The sequence below is a fragment of the Protopterus annectens genome, chromosome 8.part0 (genome assembly GCF_019279795.1).
Source record: "Protopterus annectens isolate FY-2018-M chromosome 8.part0, PAN1.0, whole genome shotgun sequence".
Classification (NCBI taxonomy): domain Eukaryota; kingdom Metazoa; phylum Chordata; order Ceratodontiformes; family Protopteridae; genus Protopterus; species Protopterus annectens.
The window spans coordinates 546,508,485-546,533,169 of record NC_056741.1 but is presented as its reverse complement, the minus strand read 5'-3'; positions in this window follow the sequence as shown (position 1 = coordinate 546,533,169).

Here is a 24,685-nt window from a genome sequence, read left to right as displayed (position 1 = left end):
TAGCACAACTCTTCTTACACTTAGTAGCTTATGGGGTGCTCTGAAGGGACCTGTGTCTTGCTTTTTCAGCCACGAAAGACCCAGTTCTATTTGACCTTCAGTTTCTTTGCAAAACCAGTGGCTGTACACCCCCTCCACTCACACTTTATTTAGGTAGTTTATTAAAAAGGCTGTATCTAGTCCACAGCTATGCACCAGAGTTCCTACTTCTTTGCACAAGGATGTTAAGTCTACTTGATCAAATAAACATGACTTGCTGGAGAAACAGGTTCCTAGTTTAATGTATTCCCAACATATGAAATAAGTTAGGACTAGATGTCAAGCAAAGTACTAAACTGACTACCTTTAAGGCTAGCCTTGACGACTTGAATGGTGATTAAACAGGTAGATGCAAAGCTGCATCAGAATTGTTATATATAGCTCAGCTTGATTTTGGAGGTGAGCACTATTAAGTGCTTGGAAAGGAAGGTACGAACCTTTAAATGTGCCTACTATGCAGCAAAACATATAACAGCTATGAGGAAACTTTTTTAAAGACTTAGTTTTTGAATGTTTTCATATGAAGCACAGAGATGAATTGTAAGGCAGTGTTACATAAACAAATTGGTAAGTGTACAAATTTATGGCTAGTTAAGTATTGCTTTTATGCCTGTAAACAGAGATAATTTAAGAACAGTTTGAATTATTGCAAGCATTACAGCCCCTTTGAAAAGACAACTGTTAGCCAGAGATGAATGAGCAGAGCTGGTGTACTGAGCTACAAACTGTGAAACTCAGGAAGAGTGTGGAGGAAAGTCTTGCAATTTTTTACGGACTACAAATTTGACTACGTAACAACATTTCCCCCACATATGCACACGCTATTTAGGTAGTTTATTAAAAATGGATTACATTCACCATGAAATGCTTCCTAATAGGTTTCTGTTCACAAATCAGTCATTCAGTGAAACAGAAAAAATTGACGATTGCAAGAAGCTGCCTAAGACGTCAGTGACTCATACCAATGTTGCTATATTATTGAAGAACTTCCTTTATTATATCTATGACGTCTCATATAAAAATAGACTACACTGTGGCAAGTGGACAAACTGAAAAATAAAGATCAAGTCAATATGGCAGGCTTGATGATGGTCATTTTGGGATACAAGAAATTAAAATTTAATAAGAAACAGAGTGATTCTGCTGCATTAGTATAGAACAGAGCTACTGTATTTGTACATTATCCAACCCATTGTTGAATACAATGGCCCCTTTCGTAAGCATATTACTCATCTAGAAAGGCCATAGAGATACTTTATCAAGAACATTAAATCCCTCAAGTATACTGATAGATTACCACAACTCTCTTTATACATAACTATACTGATGGATTAGCACAACTCTCTTTATACATAACTATACTAATGGATTAGCACAACTCTCTTTATACATAACTACACTGATGGATTAGCACAACTCTCTTTATACATAACTACACTGATGGATTAGCACAAGTCCCTTTATATATAACTATACTGATGGATTAGCACAACTCTCTTTATACAGAACTACACTGATGAATTAGAACAAGTACCTTTATACATAACTATACTGATGGATTAGCACAACTCTCTTTATATATAACTATACTGATGGATTAGCAAAACTCTCTTTATACATAACTATACTGATAGATTAGCACAACTCTCTTTATACATAACTATACTGATAGATTTGCACAGCTCTCTTTATACATAACTATACTGATAGAGTAGCACAACTCTCTTTATATATTACTATACTGATAGATTAGCACAACTCTCTTTATACTTAACTATACTGATAGATTAGCACAACTCTCTTTATACATAACTATACTGATGGATTAGCACAACTCTCTTTATACATAACTATACTGATGGATTAGCACAACTCTCTTTATACATAACTATACTGATAGATTAGCACAGCTCTCTTTATACATAACTATACTGATGGATTAGCACAACTCTCTTTATACATAACTATACTGATAGATTAGCACAGCTCTCTTTATACATAACTATACTGATAGATTAGCACAACTCTCTTTATATATTACTATACTGATAGATTAGCACAACTCTCTTTATACATAACTATACTGATAGATTAGCACAGCTCTCTTTATACATAACTATACTGATAGATTAGCACAACTCTCTTTATACATAACTATACTGATGGATTAGCACAACTCTCTTTATACATAACTATACTGATGGATTAGCACAACTCTCTTTATACATAACTATACTGATGGATTAACACAGCTCTCTTTATACATAACTATACTGATAGAGTAGCACAACTCTCTTTATATATTACTATACTGATAGATTAGCACAACTCTCTTTATACTTAACTATACTGATAGATCAGCACAGCTCTCTTTATACATAACTATACTGATAGATTAGCACAACTCTCTTTATACATAACTATACTGATGGATTAGCACAAGTCGCTTTATACATAACTATACTGATGGATTAACACAGCTCTCTTTATACATAACTATACTGATAGATTAGCACAACTCTCTTTATACATAACTATACTGATGGATAAGCACAATTCTCTTTATACATAACTATACTGATGGATTAGCACAGCTCTCTTTATACATAACTATACTGATGGATTAGCACAGCTCTCTTTATACATAACTATACTGATAAATTAGCACAACTCTCTTTACACATAACTATATTGATTGATTAGCACAACTCTCTTTATACATAACTATACTGATGGATTAACACAGCTCTCTTTATACATAACTATACTGATAGATTAGCACAACTCTCTTTATATATAACTATACTGATGGATTAGCACAACTCTCTTTATACATAACTATACTGATGGATTAGCACAGCTCTCTTTATACATAACTATACTGATAGACTAGCACAGCTCTCTTTCTACATAACTAAGGAAGTAAATAGTGTGGGAAGAAATACCCAGGGAATTGTTATGGCTAGGCTTGTATAGGTCCTACGGCTGACAGCATAGTACCAACCTATGAACCTATGAACCTACGAACTATACTGATGGATTAGCACAGCTCTCTTTATACATAACTATACTGATAGATTAGCACAGCTCTCTTTATACATAATTATACTGATAGATTAGCACAGCTCTCTTTATACATAACTATACTGATGGATTAGCACAACTCTCTTTATACATAACTATACTGATGGATTAGCACACCTCTCTTTATACATAACTATACTGATTGATTAGCACAACTATCTTTATACATAACTATACTGATAGATTAGCACAACTCTCTTTATACATAACTATACTGATGGATTAGCACAACTCTCTTTATACATAACTATACCGATGGATTAGCACAACTCTCTTTATACATAACTATACTGATGGATTAGCACAACTCTCTTTATACATAACTACACTGATGAATTAGCACAACTCTCTTTATACATAACTATACTGATAGATTAGCACCGCTCTCTTTATACACAACTATACTGATAGATTAGCGCAGCTCTATTTATACATAACTATACTGATAGATTAGTACAGCTCTCTTTATACATAACTATACTGATAGATGAGTACAGCTCTCTTTATACATAACTATACTGATAGATTAGCACAGCTCTATTTATACATAACTATACTGATAGATTAGTACAGCTCTCTTTATACATAACTATACTGATAGATGAGTACAGCTCTCTTTATACATAACTAGGGAAGTAAATAGTGGGGGAAGAAATAGCCAGGGAATTGTTATGGCTCTTTATACATAACTATACTGACAGCCTAGTACCAAACAAAGAACCTATGAACCTATGAACTAAACTGATGGATTAGCACAACTCTATTTATACATAACTATACTGATAGATTAGCAAAGCTTTCTTTATACATAACTATACTGATAGATTAGCAAAGCTCTCTTTATACATAACTATACTGATAGATTAGCACAACTCTCTTTATACATAACTATACTGATAGATTAGCACAACTCTCTTTATACATAACTATACTGATGGATTAGCACAACTCTCATTATACATAACTATACTGATGGATTAGCACAACTCTCTTTATACATAACTATACTGATGGATTAGCACAACTCTCATTATACATAACTATACTGATGGATTAGCACAGCTCTCTTTATACACAACTATACTGATAGATTAGCACAGCTCTCTTTATACATAACTATACTGATAGATTAGCACAGCTCTCTTTATACATAACTATACTGATGGATTAGCACAACTCTCTTTATACATAACTATACTGATGGATTAGCACAACTCTCTTTATACATAACTATACTGATAGATTAGCACAACTCTCTTTATACATAACTATATTGATAGATTAGCACAACTCTCTTTATACATAACTATACCGATGGATTAGCACAACTCTCTTTATACATAACTATACTGATGGATTAGCACAACTCTCTTTATACATAACTATACTGATGGATTAGCACAACTCCCTTTATACATAACTATACAGATGGATTAGCACAAGTCGCTTTATACATAACTATACTGATGGATTAGCACAACTCTCTTTATACATAACTATACTGATGGATTAGCACAACTCTCTTTATACATAACTATACTGATGGATTAGCACAACTCTCTTTATACATAACTATACTGATAGATTAGCACAGCTCTCTTTATACATAACTATACTGATAGATTAGCACAACTCTCTTTATACATAACTATACTGATAGATTAGCACAACTCTCTTTATACATAACTATACTGATAGATTAGCACAGCTCTCTTTATACATAACTATACTGATAGATTAGCACAACTCTCTTTATACATAACTATACTGATAGATTAGCACAGCTCTCTTTATACATAACTATACTGATGGATTAGCAGAACCCTCTTTATACATAACTATACTGATGGATTAGCACAGTTCTCTTTATACATAACTATACTGATGAATTAGCACAGCTCTCTTTATGCATAACTATACTGATGGATTAGCACAACTCTCTTTATACATAACTATACTGATGGATTAGCACAGCTCTCTTTATACATAGCTATTCTGATAGATTGGCAAAGCTCTCTTTATACATAACTATACTGATAGATTTGCACAACTCTCTTTATACATAACTATACTGATGGATTAGCACAACGCTCATTATACATAACTATACTGATGGATTAGCACAACTCTCTTTATACATAACTATACTGATGGATTAGCACAACTCTCTTTATACATAACTATACTGATGGATTAGCGCAGCTCTCTTTATGCATAACTATACTGATGGATTAGCACAACTCTCTTTATACATAACTATACTGATAGATTAGCACAACTCTCTTTATACATAACTATACTGATAGATTAACACAGCTCTCTTTATACATAACTATACTGATAGATTAGCACAGCTCTCTTTATACATAACTATACTGACGGGTTAGCACAACTCTCTTTATACATAACTATACTGATGGATTAGCACAGCTCTCTTTATACATAACTATACTGATGGATTAGCAGAACTCTCTTTATACATAATTATACTGATAGATTAGCAGAACTCTCTTTATACATAACTATACTGATAGATTAGCACAACTCTCTTTAAACATAACTATACTGATAGATTGGCAAAGCTCTCTTTATACATAAATATACTGATAGATTAGCACAATTCTCTTTATACATAACTATACTGATAGATTAGCACTGCTATCTTTATACATAACTAGGGAAGTAAATAGTGTGGGAAGAAAAAGCCAGGGAATTGTTATGCTAGGCTTGTATAGGCCCTACGGTTGACAGCCTAATACCAACCTATGAACCTATGAACTATACTGATGGATTAGGACAACTCTCTTTATACATAACTATACTGATAGATTAGCACAGCTCTCTTTATGCATAACTATACTGATGGATTAGCACAACTCTCTTTATACATAACTATACTGATGGATTAGCACAACTCTCTTTATACATAACTATACTGATGGATTAGCACAGCTCTCTTTATACATAACTATACTGATGGATTAGCACAACTCTCTTTATACATAACTATACTGATGGATTAGCACAACTCTCTTTATACATAACTATACTGATAGATTAGCACAGCTCTCTTTATACATAACTATACTGATAGATTAGCACAACTCTCTTTATACATAACTATACTGATGGATTAGCACAACTCTCTTTATACATAACTATACTGATGGATTAGCACAACTCTCTTTATACATAACTATACTGATGGATTAGCACAACTCTCTTTATACATAACTATACTGATGGATTAGCACAGCTTTCATTATACATAACTATACTGATGGATTAGCAGAACTCTCTTTATACATAACTATACTGATGGATTAGCACAACTCTCTTTATACATAACTATACTGATGGATTAGCACAGCTCTCTTTATACATAACTATACTGATGGATTAGCACAACTCTCTTTATACATAACTATACTGATAGATTAGCACAACTCTCTTTATACATAACTATACTGATAGATTAACACAGCTCTCTTTATACATAACTATACTGATAGATTAGCACAGCTCTCTTTATACATAACTATACTGATGGATTAGCACAACTCTCTTTATACATAACTATACTGATGGATTAGCACAGCTCTCTTTATACATAACTATACTGATAGATTAGCACAACTCTCTTTATACATAACTATACTGATAGATTAGCACAGCTCTCTTTATACATAACTATACTGATAGATTAGCACAGCTCTCTTTATACATAACTATACTGATGGATTAGCACAACTCTCTTTATACATAACTATACTGATGGATTAGCACAGCTCTCTTTATACATAACTATACTGATGGATTAGCACAGCTCTCTTTATACATAACTATACTGATAGATTAGCACAGCTCTCTTTATACATAACTATACTGATGGATTAGCACAACTCTCTTTATACATAACTATACTGATGGATTAGCACAACTCTCTTTATACATAACTATACTGATAGATTAGCACAACTCTCTTTATACATAACTATACTGATGGATTAGCACAACTCTCTTTATACATAACTATACTGATGGATTAGCACAACTCTCTTTATACATAACTATACTGATGGATTAGCACAACTCTCTTTATACATAACTATACTGATGGATTAGCACAACTCTCTTTATACATAACTATACTGATAGATTAGCACAACTCTCTTTATACATAACTATACTGATAGATTAGCACAACTCTCTTTATACATAACTATACTGATAGATTAGCACAACTCTCTTTATACATAACTATACTGATGGATTAGCACAACTCTCTTTATACATAACTATACTGATAGATTAGCACAGCTCTCTTTATACATAACTATACTGATAGATTAGCACAGCTCTCTTTATACATAACTATACTGATAGATTAGCACAACTCTCTTTATACATAACTATACTGATAGATTAGCACAACTCTCTTTATACATAACTATACTGATAGATTAGCACAGCTCTCTTTATACATAACTATACTGATAGATTAGCACAGCTCTCTTTATACATAACTATACTGATAGATTAGCACAACTCTCTTTATACATAACTATACTGATGGATTAGCACAACTCTCTTTATACATAACTATACTGATGGATTAGCACAGCTCTCTTTATACATAACTATACTGATAGATTAGCACAGCTCTCTTTATACATAACTATACTGATGGATTAGCACAACTCTCTTTATATATAACTATACTGATGGATTAGCATAGCTCTCTTTTTACATAACTATTCTGATTGATTAGCATAACTCTCTTTATACATAACTATACTGATGGATTAGCACAACTCTATACATAACTATACTGATGGATTAGCACAACTCTCTTTATACATAACTATACTGATGGATTAGCACAACTCTCTATACATAACTATACTGATGGATTAGCACAACTCTCTTTATACATAACTATACTGATGGATTAGCACAACTCTCTTTATACATAACTATACTGATGGATTAGCACAACTCTCTTTATACATAACTATATTGATAGATTAGCACTACTCTCTTTATACATAACTATACTGATAGATTAGCACAACTCTCTTTATACATAACTATACTGATAGATTAGCACAACTCTCTTTATACATAACTATACTGATAGATTAGCACAGCTCTCTTTATACATAACTATACTGATAGATTAGCACAACTCTCTTTATACATAACTATACTGATGGATTAGCACAACTCCCTTTATACATAACTATACTGATGGATTAGCACAGCTCTCTTTATACATAACTATACTGATAGATTAGCACAACTCTCTTTATACATAACTATACTGATGGATTAGCACAACTCTCTTTATACATAACTATACTGATGGATTAACACAGCTCTCTTTATACATAACTATACTGATAGATTAGCACAACTCTCTTTATACATAACTATACTGATGGATTAGCACAACTCTCTTTATACATAACTATACTGATGGATTAGCACAACTCTCTTTATACATAACTATACTGATAGATCAGCACAGCTCTCTTTATACATAACTATACTGATAGATTAGCACAACTCTCTTTATACATAACTATACTGATGGATTAGCACAACTCCCTTTATACATAACTATACAGATGGATTAGCACAACTCTCTTTATACATAACTATACTGATGGATTAGCACAACTCCCTTTATACATAACTATACAGATGGATTAGCACAAGTCGCTTTATACATAACTATACTGATGGATTAACACAGCTCTCTTTATACATAACTATACTGATAGATTAGCACAACTCTCTTTATACATAACTATACTGATAGATTAGCACAACTCTCTTTATACATAACTATACTGATGGATTAGCACAGCTCTCTTTATACATAACTATACTGATGGATTAGCACAGCTCTCTTTATACATAACTATACTGATAGATTAGCACAACTCTCTTTATACATAACTATACTGATGGATTAGCACAACTCTCTTTATACATAACTATACTGATGGATTAGCACAACTCTCTTTATACATAACTATACTGATAGATTAGCACAGCTCTCTTTATACATAACTATACTGATAGATTAGCACAACTCTCTTTATACATAACTATACTGATGGATTAGCACAACTCTCTTTATACATAACTATACTGATGGATTAGCACAACTCTCTTTATACATAACTATACTGATGGATTAGCACAGCTCTCTTTATACATAACTATACTGATAGATTAGCACAACTCTCTTTATACATAACTATACTGATAGATTAGCACAGCTCTCTTTATACATAACTATACTGATAGATTAGCACAGCTCTCTTTATACATAACTATACTGATGGATTAGCACAACTCTCTTTATACATAACTATACTGATAGATTAGCACAGCTCTCTTTATACATAACTATACTGATAGATTAGCACAGCTCTCTTTATACATAACTATACTGATAGATTAGTACAGCTTTCTTTATACATAACTATACTGATGGATTAGCACAACTCTCTTTATACATAACTATACTGATAGATTAGCACCGCTCTCTTTATACATAACTATACTGATGGATTAGCACAACTCTCTTTATACATAACTATACTGATAGATTAGCACAACTCTCTTTATACATAACTATACTGATGGATTAGCACAGTTCTCGTTATACATAACTATACTGATGAATTAGCACAGCTCTCTTTATGCATAACTATACTGATGGATTAGCACAACTCTCTTTATACATAACTATACTGATAGATTAGCACAACTCTCTTTATACATAACTATACTGATGGATTAGCACAACTCTCTTTATACTTAACTATACTGATAGATCAGCACAGCTCTCTTTATACATAACTATACTGATAGATTAGCACAACTCTCTTTATACATAACTATACTGATAGATTAGCACAACTCTCTTTATACATAACTATACTGATGGATTAGCACAACTCTCTTTATACATAACTATACTGATGGATTAGCACAGCTCTCTTTATACATAACTATACTGATAGATTAGCACAGCTCTCTTTATACATAACTATACTGATAGATTAGCACAGCTCTCTTTATACATAACTATACTGATAGATTAGCACAACTCTCTTTATACATAACTATACTGATGGATTAGCACAACTCTCTTTATACATAACTATACTGATGGATTAGCACAACTCTCTTTATACATAACTATACTGATGGATTAGCACAACTCTCTTTATACATAACTATACTGATGGATTAGCACAACTCTCTTTATACATAACTATACTGATGGATTAGCACAACTCTCTTTATACATAACTATACTGATGGATTAGCACAGCTCTCTTTATACATAACTATACTGATGGATTAGCACAACTCTCTTTATACATAACTATACTGATGGATTAGCACAGCTCTCTTTATACATAACTATACTGATGGATTAGCACAACTCTCTTTATACATAACTATAAGGTTAGACTAGCTCAACTCTCTTTATAGATAACTATACTGATGGATTTGCACAGCTCTCTTTACACATAACTATACTGATAGATTAGCACAGCTCTCTTTATACATAACTATACTGATAGATTAGCACAGCTCTCTTTATACATAACTATACTGATGGATTAGCACAACTCTCTTTATACATAACTATACTGATGGATTAGCACACCTCTCTTTATACATAACTATACTGATTGATTAGCACAACTATCTTTATACATAACTATACTGATAGATTAGCACAACTCTCTTTATACATAACTATACTGATGGATTAGCACAACTCTCTTTATACATAACTATACCGATGGATTAGCACAACTCTCTTTATACATAACTATACTGATGGATTAGCACAACTCTCTTTATACATAACTACACTGATGAATTAGCACAACTCTCTTTATACATAACTATACTGATAGATTAGCACCGCTCTCTTTATACATAACTAAACTGATAGATTAGTATAACTCTCTTTATACATAACTATACTGATAGATCAGCACAGCTCTCTTTATACATAACTATACTGATAGATCAGCACAGCTCTCTTTATACATAACTATACTGATAGATTAGCACCGCTCTCTTTATACACAACTATACTGATAGATTAGCGCAGCTCTATTTATACATAACTATACTGATAGATTAGTACAGCTCTCTTTATACATAACTATACTGATAGATGAGTACAGCTCTCTTTATACATAACTATACTGATAGATTAGCACAGCTCTCTTTATACATAACTATACTGATAGATTAGCACAACTCTCTTTATACATAACTATACTGATGGATTAGCACAATGCTCATTATACATAACTATACTGATGGATTAGCACAGCTCTCTTTATACACAACTATACTGATAGATTAGCACAGCTCTCTTTATACATAACTATACTGATAGATTAGCACAGCTCTCTTTATACATAACTATACTGATGGATTAGCACAACTCTCTTTATACATAACTATACTGATGGATTAACACAGCTCTCTTTATACATAACTATACTGATAGATTAGCACAACTCTCTTTATATATAACTATACTGATGGATTAGCACAACTCTCTTTATACATAACTATACTGATGGATTAGCACAACTCTCTTTATACATAACTATACTGATGGATTAGCACAACTCTCTTTATACATAACTATACTGATGGATTAGCACAACTCTCTTTATACATAACTATACTGATGGATTAGCACAACTCTCTTTATACATAACTATACTGATGGATTAGCACAACTCTCTTTATACATAACTATACTGATGGATTAGCACAACTCTCTTTATACATAACTATACTGATGGATTAGCACAACTCTCTTTATACATAACTATACTGATAGATTAGCACAACTCTCTTTATACATAACTATACTGATAGATTAGCACAGCTCTCTTTATACATAACTATACTGATGGATTAGCACAACTCTCTTTATACATAACTATACTGATGGATTAGCACAGCTCTCTTTATACATAACTATACTGATAGATTAGCACAACTCTCTTTATACATAACTATACTGATAGATTAGCACAGCTCTCTTTATACATAACTATACTGATAGATTAGCACAACTCTCTTTATACATAACTATACTGATGGATTAGCACAACTCTCTTTATACATAACTATACTGATGGATTAGCACAACTCTCTTTATACATAACTATACTGATGGATTAGCACAACTCTCTTTATACATAACTATACTGATAGATTAGTACTACTCTCTTTATACATAACTATACTGATAGATCAGCACAACTCTCTTTATACATAACTATACTGATAGATTAGCACAGCTCTCTTTATACATAACTATACTGATAGATTAGCACAACTCTCTTTATACATAACTATACTGATAGATTAGCACAGCTCTCTTTATACATAACTATACTGATAGATTAGCACAACTCTCTTTATACATAACTATACTGATGGATTAGCACAACTCTCTTTATACATAACTATACTGATGGATTAGCACAACTCTCTTTATACATAACTATACTGATGGATTAGCACAGCTCTCTTTATACATAACTATACTGATAGATTAGCACAACTCTCTTTATACATAACTATACTGATGGATTAGCACAACTCTCTTTATACATAACTATACTGATGGATTAGCACAGCTCTCTTTATACATAACTATACTGATAGATTAGCACAGCTCTCTTTATACATAACTATACTGATGGATTAGCACAACTCTCTTTATACATAACTATACTGATAGATTAGCACAACTCTCTTTATACATAACTATACTGATAGATTAGCACAGCTCTCTTTATACATAACTATACTGATGGATTAGCACAACTCTCTTTATACATAACTATACTGATGGATTAGCACAACTCTCTTTATACATAACTATACTGATGGATTAGCACAACTCTCTTTATACATAACTATACTGCTGGATTAGCACAACTCTCTTTATACATAACTATACTGATGGATTAGCACAACTCTCTTTATACATAACTATACTGATGGATTAGCACAACTCTCTTTATACATAACTATACTGATGGATTAGCACAACTCTCTTTATACATAACTATACTGATGGATTAGCACAGCTCTCCTTATACATAACTATACTGATGGATTAGCACAGCTCTCTTTATACATAACTATACTGATGGATTAGCACAACTCTCTTTATACATAACTATACTGATGGATTAGCACAGCTCTCTTTATACATAACTATACTGATAGATTATCACAACTCTCTTTATACATAACTATACTGATGGATTAGCACAACTCTCTTTATACATAACTATACTTATGGATTAGCACAACTCTCTTTATACATAACTATACTGATGGATTAGCACAACTCTCTTTATACATAACTATACTGATGGATTAGCACAACTCTCATTATACATAACTACACTGATGGATTAGCACAGCTGTCTTTATACTTAACTATACTGATAGATTAACACAACTCTCTGTATACATAGCTATACTGACAGATTAGCACAGCTCTCTTTATACATAACTATACTGATAGATTAGCACAGCTCTCTGTATACATAACTATACTGATAGATTAGAACAGCTCTCTTTATACATAACTATACTGATGGATTAGCACAGCTCTCTTTGAAATTAACTATACTGATAGATTAGCACAACTCTCTTTATACATTACTATACTGATGGATTAGCACAGCTCCCTTTAGACATGACTATACTGATGGATTAGCACAACTCTCTTTATACTTATTTGGTTCCAGGCTGCTTCAAGGTGGACTTTGTCTTGCTTTCATGCTATGAAAGACCCAGTCCTATTTGACTTCCTGTTTCTGTACAAAATTAGTGTCTCCACAAACACCAGAAATAGGGATTTAAATGTACACTAACAAATAAACAATACACATAGGAAGAAATATTTTCTTAACTCAACATATTCCCGAGCTGTAGAATAAATTACCACTACAGATCAAATAAAGTACTTCTTTGACTATGTTTAGGTATAATCTTGATGACTGACACAAATGTACACCAAGACCGTCATACAGAGCCCTTGCTTTTTTTTTTTTTTTTTTTTAGCTAAGCACTAAGTGCTTGAAAAGTGATCCAGAATCCTTTAATTGTGTCTTACGTGTATCTGTGGCTATGCACCTTATGGTCCTTGTGAACACTTGCTAGTACTGTCACTATGTTCCTACAGAAGGGCAGGATATGATGGAAGAACATATGTTTAGAGTTTCATTGTCAGGTTTTCATTTAATAAAATACAAGGACCACAATCTTATAAAACCCTGTTTGCATTGCTGTAAGCATCTGCATCACATCCATTGGTTTGCAGACCATTTGCATTTATTTTCTTTCATAGATTCATAGATTTATATATAGTTTAAAACTATTGAGTCTTATGACTATTTACAGCTTGTTGTAATCTCCCTCAGGCCACAGTTCCTATCTCCAAGAAAGCCATACCTTTCATTCCTAAAACAAATTTGTGAATGCCCATCTAGTCATCTAGGAGATGTTTAAAGGAAGATAGTGAGTCAAACTGCCTAACATGCAAAGGAAGTTTATTCTAGAAGTTTGAGAGTTGCGGGATTATAATCTTGTCTATGCACCATGTTTTATCAGTTGATGAATATTTAGGTGTCTGGCTGTAGTATTTGGTGGAGCTAATGGACTAGCAGTGACACAGGCCAACTGGGTTTTTAATGGCACAATGAGAGAGGCACAGATTTCTATTCAAAAATCTGTAAGACATTGAATAAAGGGGTCGAGCATCCAGACTCTCTCTTGATATCTCATGGACCTCAGGCTTGTGATCTTTCTGGCTAGGAACCTTTGGGTCTTTCTTTTTGCTTGCAATGCTTGGTAAAATACATAGTGAAAAAGGGTCATTGTTCTTGATAACTGGTCTGAACAGTATAGAGTATAAGGGAGCGATTACATCTTTAGACCTTAAAGATATTCCATTGGAAATTAGCTGTACTAAATGAAAGGATTTTCTGACAACCATTGTCACATGAAGTTAGAAAGAAGGGGAATTATCAATCCAAGTTCTTAGGTCCCTGCCAGCATTTTTGTTCTTTAATGGCATATTGCCTACACAGTATGATATATGATGGGGAAGAGGTTGTCTGCCAAAAATGATGATACTATACTTTTTAGAATATAGTTTGAGCCCATTTTTGCTGCATTAAGAGTTTACAAGGTTGAGATCATTCTGGAGGATTTAGGTGACAGGGGATGACATAACAACAACCTCAGTTTTCAGTTGTCTGTAAATGTTGCTAGCCAGAGTTCTTGGCTTTCTGCTTGGAAATTTGAGAAGTAAAGGCTAAAAAGAAGAGGTCCCAGAACCAAGCACTGAGGTTCATTGCTGGTCACTTTCATACTTTCAGATGAGGTGCCTGCAACTCATACTGTGTTGGATCTGTTATTTAGCTTGTTTGCTATCCAGCTTGTCATGTATGGATAGATTTTTAAAACATTTATCTTCTGTATGATGACAGCATGGAGAATGGTTTTAAAGGCCTTGGCAAGGTCAGGATATGATATGTGTAAATCTCGGCCTTTGTCTATAGCCTCCATGACCCTTTTGAAGAAGCTTACCTGGTTCAGAAGAGAGGATGCATCCTTCACAAAGCCAAGCTGCTTGGGATCACGTTGAATAAGATTCTTGATATCACTGTTTATGAGGTCTATTGCTATGTGTTCAATGGCTTTGCAGAAGAATTTTTGTAAGACTGATGGGTTAGTAATTATCTGGGTCACTTATAAGGCTACTCTTAACAAGGGGCATCTTTACTGCAGTATGCCAATCATCAGGGATGAAACCAGTAGCTAAATTTAGATTAAAATGTTTAAGGAGTGGGTCTGCAAGGGAATGTTTAACACTGTTAATGAGCCAACCATATACATTGTCAGGTCCACTGAAAGAAGTATTTTCAGTGTTGGTTAGCACATTCGGTAAAGGATCTTTAGAGATAATTGAAGGAGTAAGGAATTTAGGTATTTCAGTGCTTTGGCTAGAAGTCTCAGATGTAAAGTTAGCACTAAATTTTTTAGCAAGGATGCTGGCAATATCTATTGGGTTATTTTATTTATTTATTTATTTGCAGGTGGTTTACCAGGATAGTCCATTGGGCCAAGATGAACCCGTTTTCAATAGAGTCCTGGGGAGAAAAGCTCCAAACAATTGAGGTTACAGTAGGTTATTAAAGATGTTTATACATTGTAAAAATTTAAGTAGACAAATAAACAAATATTACAATTAATTCAACAAGTGATGACACTCATATCAGATACAAAATTAGAAGGATTTTACAAAGTTAGAAATGAAAAGTCATTGCATATTAAGTGTCATGCACTTAAGAGGTAGAGTGTAGAGTATTCTTGCAGATACCATAGTAATAGTAAGAATGTAAGAGTTAGGTGAAATGATAAAGTGAGATCACAGGTGTAAGCAGGGGAAGGAAGGAATGTTAGTATCCCGTGTTAGTTAAGTGGGGTGGGAGCAAGAGCATTCCCAGTGGGATAGTAGATATGAATGAAGAGATTTTTTGAAAATAAAATGGTTAGAGGTGATACGGATAGATGGAGGTAGGGAGTTCCAGAGGCGTGCTAGGCCATGTGATAGAAGGTTTTTGCCTGGGGGACGAGTTGGTATGTACACTTGTAATAGATTTTGGTTGTTAGACCTTAATATTCTATCAGGTATGTGCATTTTAAAGACAGAAGACAGGGAGGGGCAGAGGGAGGGGTTGAAATGAGCTTATGTGCGAGGGATAGTTGAGTATAGGTGAGATGCTTGGGTAGTTGTAGCCATTTTAATTGTTGGAGAGAGGAACAGTGGTGGGTGGAGGACTTTTGGCTGGTAGCAAACTTGGCGATTTTGTTGTAGCAGGAGGAAAGTTGTGTTTTCAGGGAGGTTTGTAGATTAGTTAGAAGTGGAGCTCCATAGAGTAGGGAGGGAATAAAAAAGGAAGTAGAGAGAGTGATTTTAGTGGCAGTAGTAAGGAAGTGGTTTTGTCGATAGAGCATGCCTAGTTTTTGATGGGTTTTTTTGATATTTAGTTGAAGATGGGAGTTGAATTTTAGTTGGTTATCAATTTGGACTCCAAGTAATTTGGTGTCTGTCACCCGTTCCAATGGAATGTTATTTTGACTAGTAATAGAGGATGTGCTTATATTGAAAGAGCTGACTTTAGAGGGGGTGAATATCATTAATTTGGTTTTAGAGGCGTTGAGCACTAGATGATTTTTTTCCATCCATTGCTCAGTGGTTGAAAAAGCATCCTGAGTTAGCTTTAGGAGTGTAGGGATAGATGTGGCAGTGCAGATAATGGTAGAATCATCTGCATATTGGATGATGTTGGAGAGAGGGATGGCGCTGTGAAAATCATTTATAAATATGTTGAAGAGGGGGGACCTAATATGGAGCCTTGGGGGACTCCGGTTGGGGTATTAAGAAATGAGGAGGATGCCTTTTTCCATTTTACTGCTTGATATCTATTGGATAAGTAGCTGGAGAACCAGTTCAATGATGAGGGAGATAGGTTAAGTTTTGAGAGTTTGGTTAAAAGCAAGCTGTGTGAAATAGTATCAAAGGCTTTAGAGAGGTCGAGTAGAAGGGCAGAGACAATAAGGCCAGAGTCCCGGGCTTTATTAACAGTTTCAAGGAAGGAGAGGAGTGCTGTCATAGTGCTGTGATTAGGTCTGAATCCATGTTGTGTGGGAGATAGTACGTGATTATCTAAGAGATGTGATAGGAGTTGAAGTTGGATACACTTTTCAAGGAGTTTAGAGAGGGGGGACTGGATAGCGATGGGGCGGAAGTTAGCAACATTGTTATTGTTGCCACCTTTATGTAAAGGTATGATGAAGGACTTTTTCCAGATTTGGGGAATTATGCTTTCATGGATAGAGTGGTTGATTAGTATGCTAATGGGGTAGGCAATTGCTTTAGCAGTTATACTAAGAAAGTAGGAAGGTATGTCATCAGGAGCATTGGTGCATGGCTTTAGTTTTTGAAGGAGTTTTTGAATGGTAGAAGTAGATATAGGTTTAAATGAGAATGGAGGGGAGTGTAGAGAGGGGGTGTTAGGAGGTGAGGAGGTGAGAGTAGGAGAGGAGGTGGATGGTAAAGAGTTAGTAGATGTGAATGCGAGAGTGGTAGTAGTGCTAGGTGTAGTGTTGGTAGGGGAGGATGAGGTTGAGTTGGAGAAAGTGTTGTTAGAGAATGAAGAGTTTAGTTTGGAAATAGATTCAATGAAAAAAGAGTTGAATTGAGTAGCTAAGTCTATATCTGGGGTATTAGGGTCTGGGGTGGGGGTGACTGGTGTACTAGGATTAAGTAGAGTAGAGATGCCCTTCCAGAATTTTTGAGGATTTATTTTGTTATTGTTTTGGAGTATGGAGAAGTAATTTTGTCGATCAGAGATGATGAGCTTTTTCACCCTGTTTCTAAGTGTCTTATATTAGAATAGGAGATGTCATTATGTATAAGTTCAGAGCAATGTATGGTATTGTTTATTAGTTTTCTAATACAGTTAAAGAAAGATTTAAAATTATCTTTGGCTTCAGAGGCCAGCCTAAGGTCATGCGCTCATTTCCTGGACCTGATAGTGTTTTTCAGACTTTTTTAATGCTTTTAATATTTTCCTTGAGAAGTAGATTTTGGATCTTCTATGTAATTTAAAGATTTTTCCTTTTATTGTAGAGTTTATTTATAGTAGTGGACCATCAGGGTAATTTATTTTTGAATTCCCCATGGTACTTAGTTCTGTTGGGGACCAAAAGTGCTATATATTTTTCTAAATGGGTGTAAAATTCCTTAGTGAACTTGCTGCTGCATCAAGGTCATGGGTGGTGCACTCATAAGTGAATTTTGATGTTTCATCATGGAAAAAGTTAAGGCTGGCACATTTGTGGTCTTTAGATTCAGGAATTGCTGTAAGGGCTTTTGGGACTTTAAACAAGTTTGTGGCCAGATTCCTCTGGGAAAGGAGATCGCAGATGCAGAGAAGCAGAAGCAGAGAGAGAGAGTGGAGCAAAGAAGGCAGTCCCCCGGGCTCAAGGTGTTAGAGGGTGCTAGTCAGAAGTGCAGTTCATGCATAATGCATTTCAGCATGTTGGCGCTTTGTGTGTGCTAAGCTGTAGCAAGCCTTTGCTTCAAATATAGCAAACAGCTTGCAACAGTTTAATTCTAATAGCTTTTTTTAAATTTTTGCTCTTCAACTGAAGACTAGGGAAGCTGGCTATTTTCTTTTTTTGCTATTTAAAGTAAGAGTTGAGGGGTGTGGTGCCAGATTGAGGACTGGTACTGGGCACTAGATGAGCTATTTATTGCTCTGCAGTGGAATAGTGCAAGAAATAGCTATATTTGTAAGAATCAGGTCAAGAATGCTGAGTCCCCTAGAAGATTTCTGTAGGTTTGTTTACCAACTGCTCAAGGGAGTTTTTGTTTATTAAGGCCAAAAATTTTGGGGTAGTTATAGCCTACATTGGCAGTATAGGTGTTCCAGTTCATTGAAGGATAGTTAAAGTCACTGACGATAACAGAGTTTTTGCTAATAGAGAGATCATTTGGAACATTGACTACAATTATGTGGTCACTGAGGAACAAAAAGGTGTTCTGAAACCAGCTATTAGTTAATTAATTATATCTAGAGTGGTCTGTAGCTCAATGAACTCAGTTTGTGGGTTCCAAGGGATCTACCATTAGGTGATTATTTTTTTGACAAATATGGAGAGTCCACTACAGTTTCCATTGGCTCGGAAGCCAATAAAAGCACAAAACCTAGGTATACAGGGAGTGATCTCTTGTTACATTTAAACCAAGTCTTAGTAACTATGCAGATATATATAACTTCCAAATCAGAAGTGCCTCAAGATCAGGCAATTTGTTATTTAGAGTCTGTCATTGAGGAGTGTGGAGTCTGCATGTCTTCCCTGCGGTCGAGTGGGCGTTTGAAAGACATGCGTTGAATGGGCATGCCTTCATTGAAGGTTGGGCATTGGGCTGGCAACTCGACACCATAAAAACCAACTACCAATCATTAGCGGACCGGAGTTCCGCTCTGGCGACCCCTAACCGGGAAAAGCCAAAAGACAAACAACAACAACATTGAGGAGTGTGAACTTAATGTGAGCCAGTTTTTAGAGAGACATTTTAGTTACTCTGGAATGTCCAAATGTTCATCAGCTGGCCTCTGCATAAAAAGGCATGGAGGAAAGAAGGGGTTGAGCAGTGTCTCCTTTGAAGTCTCAAAAGCCCACTCAATATGCAGAAGCCTTGGAATGAAAAGGTGCAGGCCACCCTTAGTAAATCAATCTGGACTTCGTTGAGCATCTCATCACATGCTGATACATACTGGATTCCCCTGAAATGACACCAGCTATGCTGTTACATACTGGATACCTCTGAAATGACACCAGCTATTAAACCAGTTATAGAAGACAATTATCTTTACTTTGTATTCAGGCATCATTCAAGGTGAAGGAAGGATTCCACTCAGGACCAGTATCTTGATTGCATTTGTAACATACGTGAAAAGTTATGACATGTCTCTCTGCATGTCCCTCAGGGTTTTACATTTCGAGATGTTCACTCCCACATGTGCTACTTACATGTCATCGTCACATTTGTCAGGAGTTAAGGTCCTTAGGGCCCTTGTAATGTCAGAAATCTTACACTTGAAGGACAACTCACTGTAACCCTCTCCTTTTCCAGTACTGTGAGTGAAGAGTCAGTGCGCTCGAGAATAGTCACTTGGCACTGAAACATTTCTGTAGCTGTTGTTCATATGTAATATTTTTATTTCTATGAGACTTTGTGAGTGATTTTTTTACAACCTCAACATAAGCCATTTTTGGCATGATTAGTGAAGAATTGTGGTGGCGGTACATGATGCTCATAGTGCAGGTTTTTTAGGTGAAATGGAAGTCTTCAGGTTAACTAGGTATTTTCACCTCTCACAGGTGGAATTATTAGTATTGATAATAAAGTAATTACCTATGAGCATAAGGCAGGTATTACACTGCCGTAGGAGAACTAATGCTAAAAGGCTGGCAACAGATGTGAATCTAGCAGACTAAACCATTAATCTAGTTCAGTGTTAGGTGTTTAGATGAGTAAAGGAAATGCAGCAGGGAGTTTATGTAATTATGGTAGAATACTCAAAATATACACATTGCTCTCCGGTTAATGGTAATCTTGTCCCAGATCTTGCAGACTTCAAAAGATAGAAAAGGGGGGGTTAATACCTATAGGTATTGCACTGTACCCCAAGCAGGCAGGAATACATGAAAGAATGAGTAACTCAGGTTGTAGCAGTCTAAGCAGAAGGACTTCCCAGTTTAATCTTCTAAAGCACATGAATATGAGCAGATGAAATGAGCCAGGGAGGAGCTTCCAAACACAAACTTATAGTGAGGGTTGACAGCTCTAGAGCCACTAAGTACAAAAGAGCAGCATTGATTGGCTGGATGGGCATTCAGTATTCTGGATCTGTGGAGTACAGTGACAGGGTTAAAGTATAAAAATAATGGTTTTGTGCTTACTGACAACAGCAATGATAGATGAGAGGGAGAAAATTCTGTGGTCAAATCAGCATAAGGGTTGGACAGCAAGAAATACACTGGGTTTAAGAATATGAGAACACAAAGAGAGGGTGGGGAAATTCTTCACCCCAAGTTAAAGAAAAATGCAGTTACACTTTAAGTGCTTCAAAAAAGTTCCAGCAACAGAAATGGTAAAATAAAATCAAGTACAGTACAGTTTTTACTTCCTAAGTGTGGAGATATGCAGAAAAAAAATCATCGATTTAGGTTTAAAATGTTTTGAAACCTGTGCATACTGAGGTGTAGCTTTAGATTAGACCAACTACAAAGGACAGTAATGGCACATTGGGCCATACTATGAACATCAATTAAATAAAACAAAGGAAAGATAAGAAATAAACAGCAAATAACTCTAAGAAATCCAGCAGTGTTCAAACACTTAGAAAATGTAAGCAATTACTCTTTTCTTACAAGAATAACTACTATAGTTTCCAAGATACCCCTACCCCCATCACTTGGCTAAACAAATGTTTTTAGTTAAAGAAAATAATTCATTTTATGATTAAAACACTTCCAAAACAGTTCCAACAACAGAAATATAAAAACAAAATTAAGGTCAATTTGGCATCTTATAGTATTAGTTTATCTAGCTTGTATAAAATAATTGTATGTATCATAACTTAGTTGATTAAATGTATTCTTATGGTATCAAATTTATACATTGCATTTTATTTATATTCTATGGATTTTACCCTACATTCCTAAAAGTTCATTGCTTGCTTTTTGTACTGGAGTTTTTCTATCCAATCCTCCATTAAATATGAACAAAATTTCAGCTGAACATAAACAAATATAAATTAAACAATGTTATTAATATTAGGGTTTACTATGACAAGTTAATAGTTCTATCTAGTACATGCTAAAATAAAACTAGAGAGGCATGTATCTGTTTTTTTTTCTAGAGAAAGGGGTTAAATATGTCATATGATATGACACAAACCCAGAAATATATTGTCTATCCCTCAGGTATCTCTTTTCATTTGTAGGTAGCTGTGTTTCTGGTTGGAATTTATGTTTCTGAGTACTTGCAGGTATATGATACTCAGTCAATAAGAGCACTAATGAACTAACAAATATGATGACAAATACAGTTTTAGTTGAACAAATATTGATTTTCTCATAGTTTCCCAGTAAATAATGCACTTTAGCAATGCCATGGACCGCTGTAGCTGAGTAGTTAAGACTTTGTGTCCATCAGCATTTATTAATGTTTAAGATTCATACTCTGGATATGAGTAACTTTTCAAAATAACAAATAGATGGCTTTTTGTGGCCCACAAAGTGCCTACATTATTTAAGGTGCCTTCAGTGCAGGTCAGATGCTTCAATATGTGTCTGTCCTAACAGATTTTAAACTACGTATTAGAGATTGCATAACAGAAAGTACATAACAGAAGCGAAGGCTTTCACCATCCCATTGGGTCAAGTCATTTTCTTTTTAATTTGTCTGCAGCAAGCAAATTCTTGTAACAAGTATTTAACACTGCCCTGGATTCTGACTGGCAATTCTGAAGTATTTGAACCTTTCTACTGGCAGTCATGTCCTTCAGTAAGTCAATAAACAGCTGCAGTAAATAGTGGAATCTAAAAAAGAATGCAGCATAAAGAAGGAAAGTTCACTCTGATTAACAAATGAGATAGATGCAAATTTATTATCTCATTTATTTTATTTTTCAATTTATTATCAAAATCTAAACATGATGGGAATATAGTTTTATTAATTTATGTTATTTGGTGCACTGTTTTAACAGATGCACATGAAGACATGCATGCACCACCCCACACGTACACAGACAGGACAGGAAACATATCTGCAAGGAGTAATATTATTGCTCTATTATGCCCACTGTCAAACCTCATAGCAATGTATACCAAAGTGAGTGTCCATTTTTTTAAAATATTAATACATGATATACATTTAATATTTTCCGGCAAGCTGTTGTACACTTTTATTAAAATCCTTTGTGAGACACAGTTGTATGTAACAGTATATTTTCAAGACTCTTAACTAATTTGTTTTCCCTGATCAAAGATTGGAATAGTCCAATGCATTTGAAAAAAAGAGTGGTTCCTGTAAACATTTATGCACCATTATCACATCACCTCAGTATGACAGGAAACATAGTTCTAAGTGCTGCAACCTGTCTGAATAGTTCATTTTACCAAAATGCTCATATTTGTAAATCATCTCTGTACTAGCTGTATTCAATCCATATGACTATTCCTCCTAGGATGCCACATTAGCACCTCTTATTCTAATTTCAGCTTCACTAAAGTTGCAAATATGTTTTTCTCATTAATTTCTCATACCTATCTTTAAATAGTCGTAATATACTGCTGACTATTCTATTAACATCTATACTGACCACTTCAGTATGGTACTGAAAAGATACATTCTTACCACAGCAACACCCAGGCCACAACATATATCAGTGTATTCTAGAATAGCATTATTCAGGGTATATGATGTGCTACTCATATTGATGCCAAGTCTCTAAAGGACACACATTTAGTCTTTTTCTCATCAACATTCCCTATTCACCTTTGCTGACTTTCTTATGTAATTGAGGCCTTTTTGTAGGATTTCTCTGTCAATATCAGAAATGATAAGTCTGACACTCTTTATGTCATCATCATCATAAATGATGCAAAAATACTCCTCTTTTTCAACATGCCAGAAAAATAAATAACAAACAAGTGAGGTCTGAGTACAGAACCTTGAGGGACACCCTAATTTGTATAATGATCTGAGTTTCTTCTCTTGTTCTAGTCTACATATCATTGTCTGTTTGTCAGTCAGTCTTTGATCCATGTAATACGTTGCCAAGATAGATTTCAGCTCATCAATTTACTTACTAATAAGTTA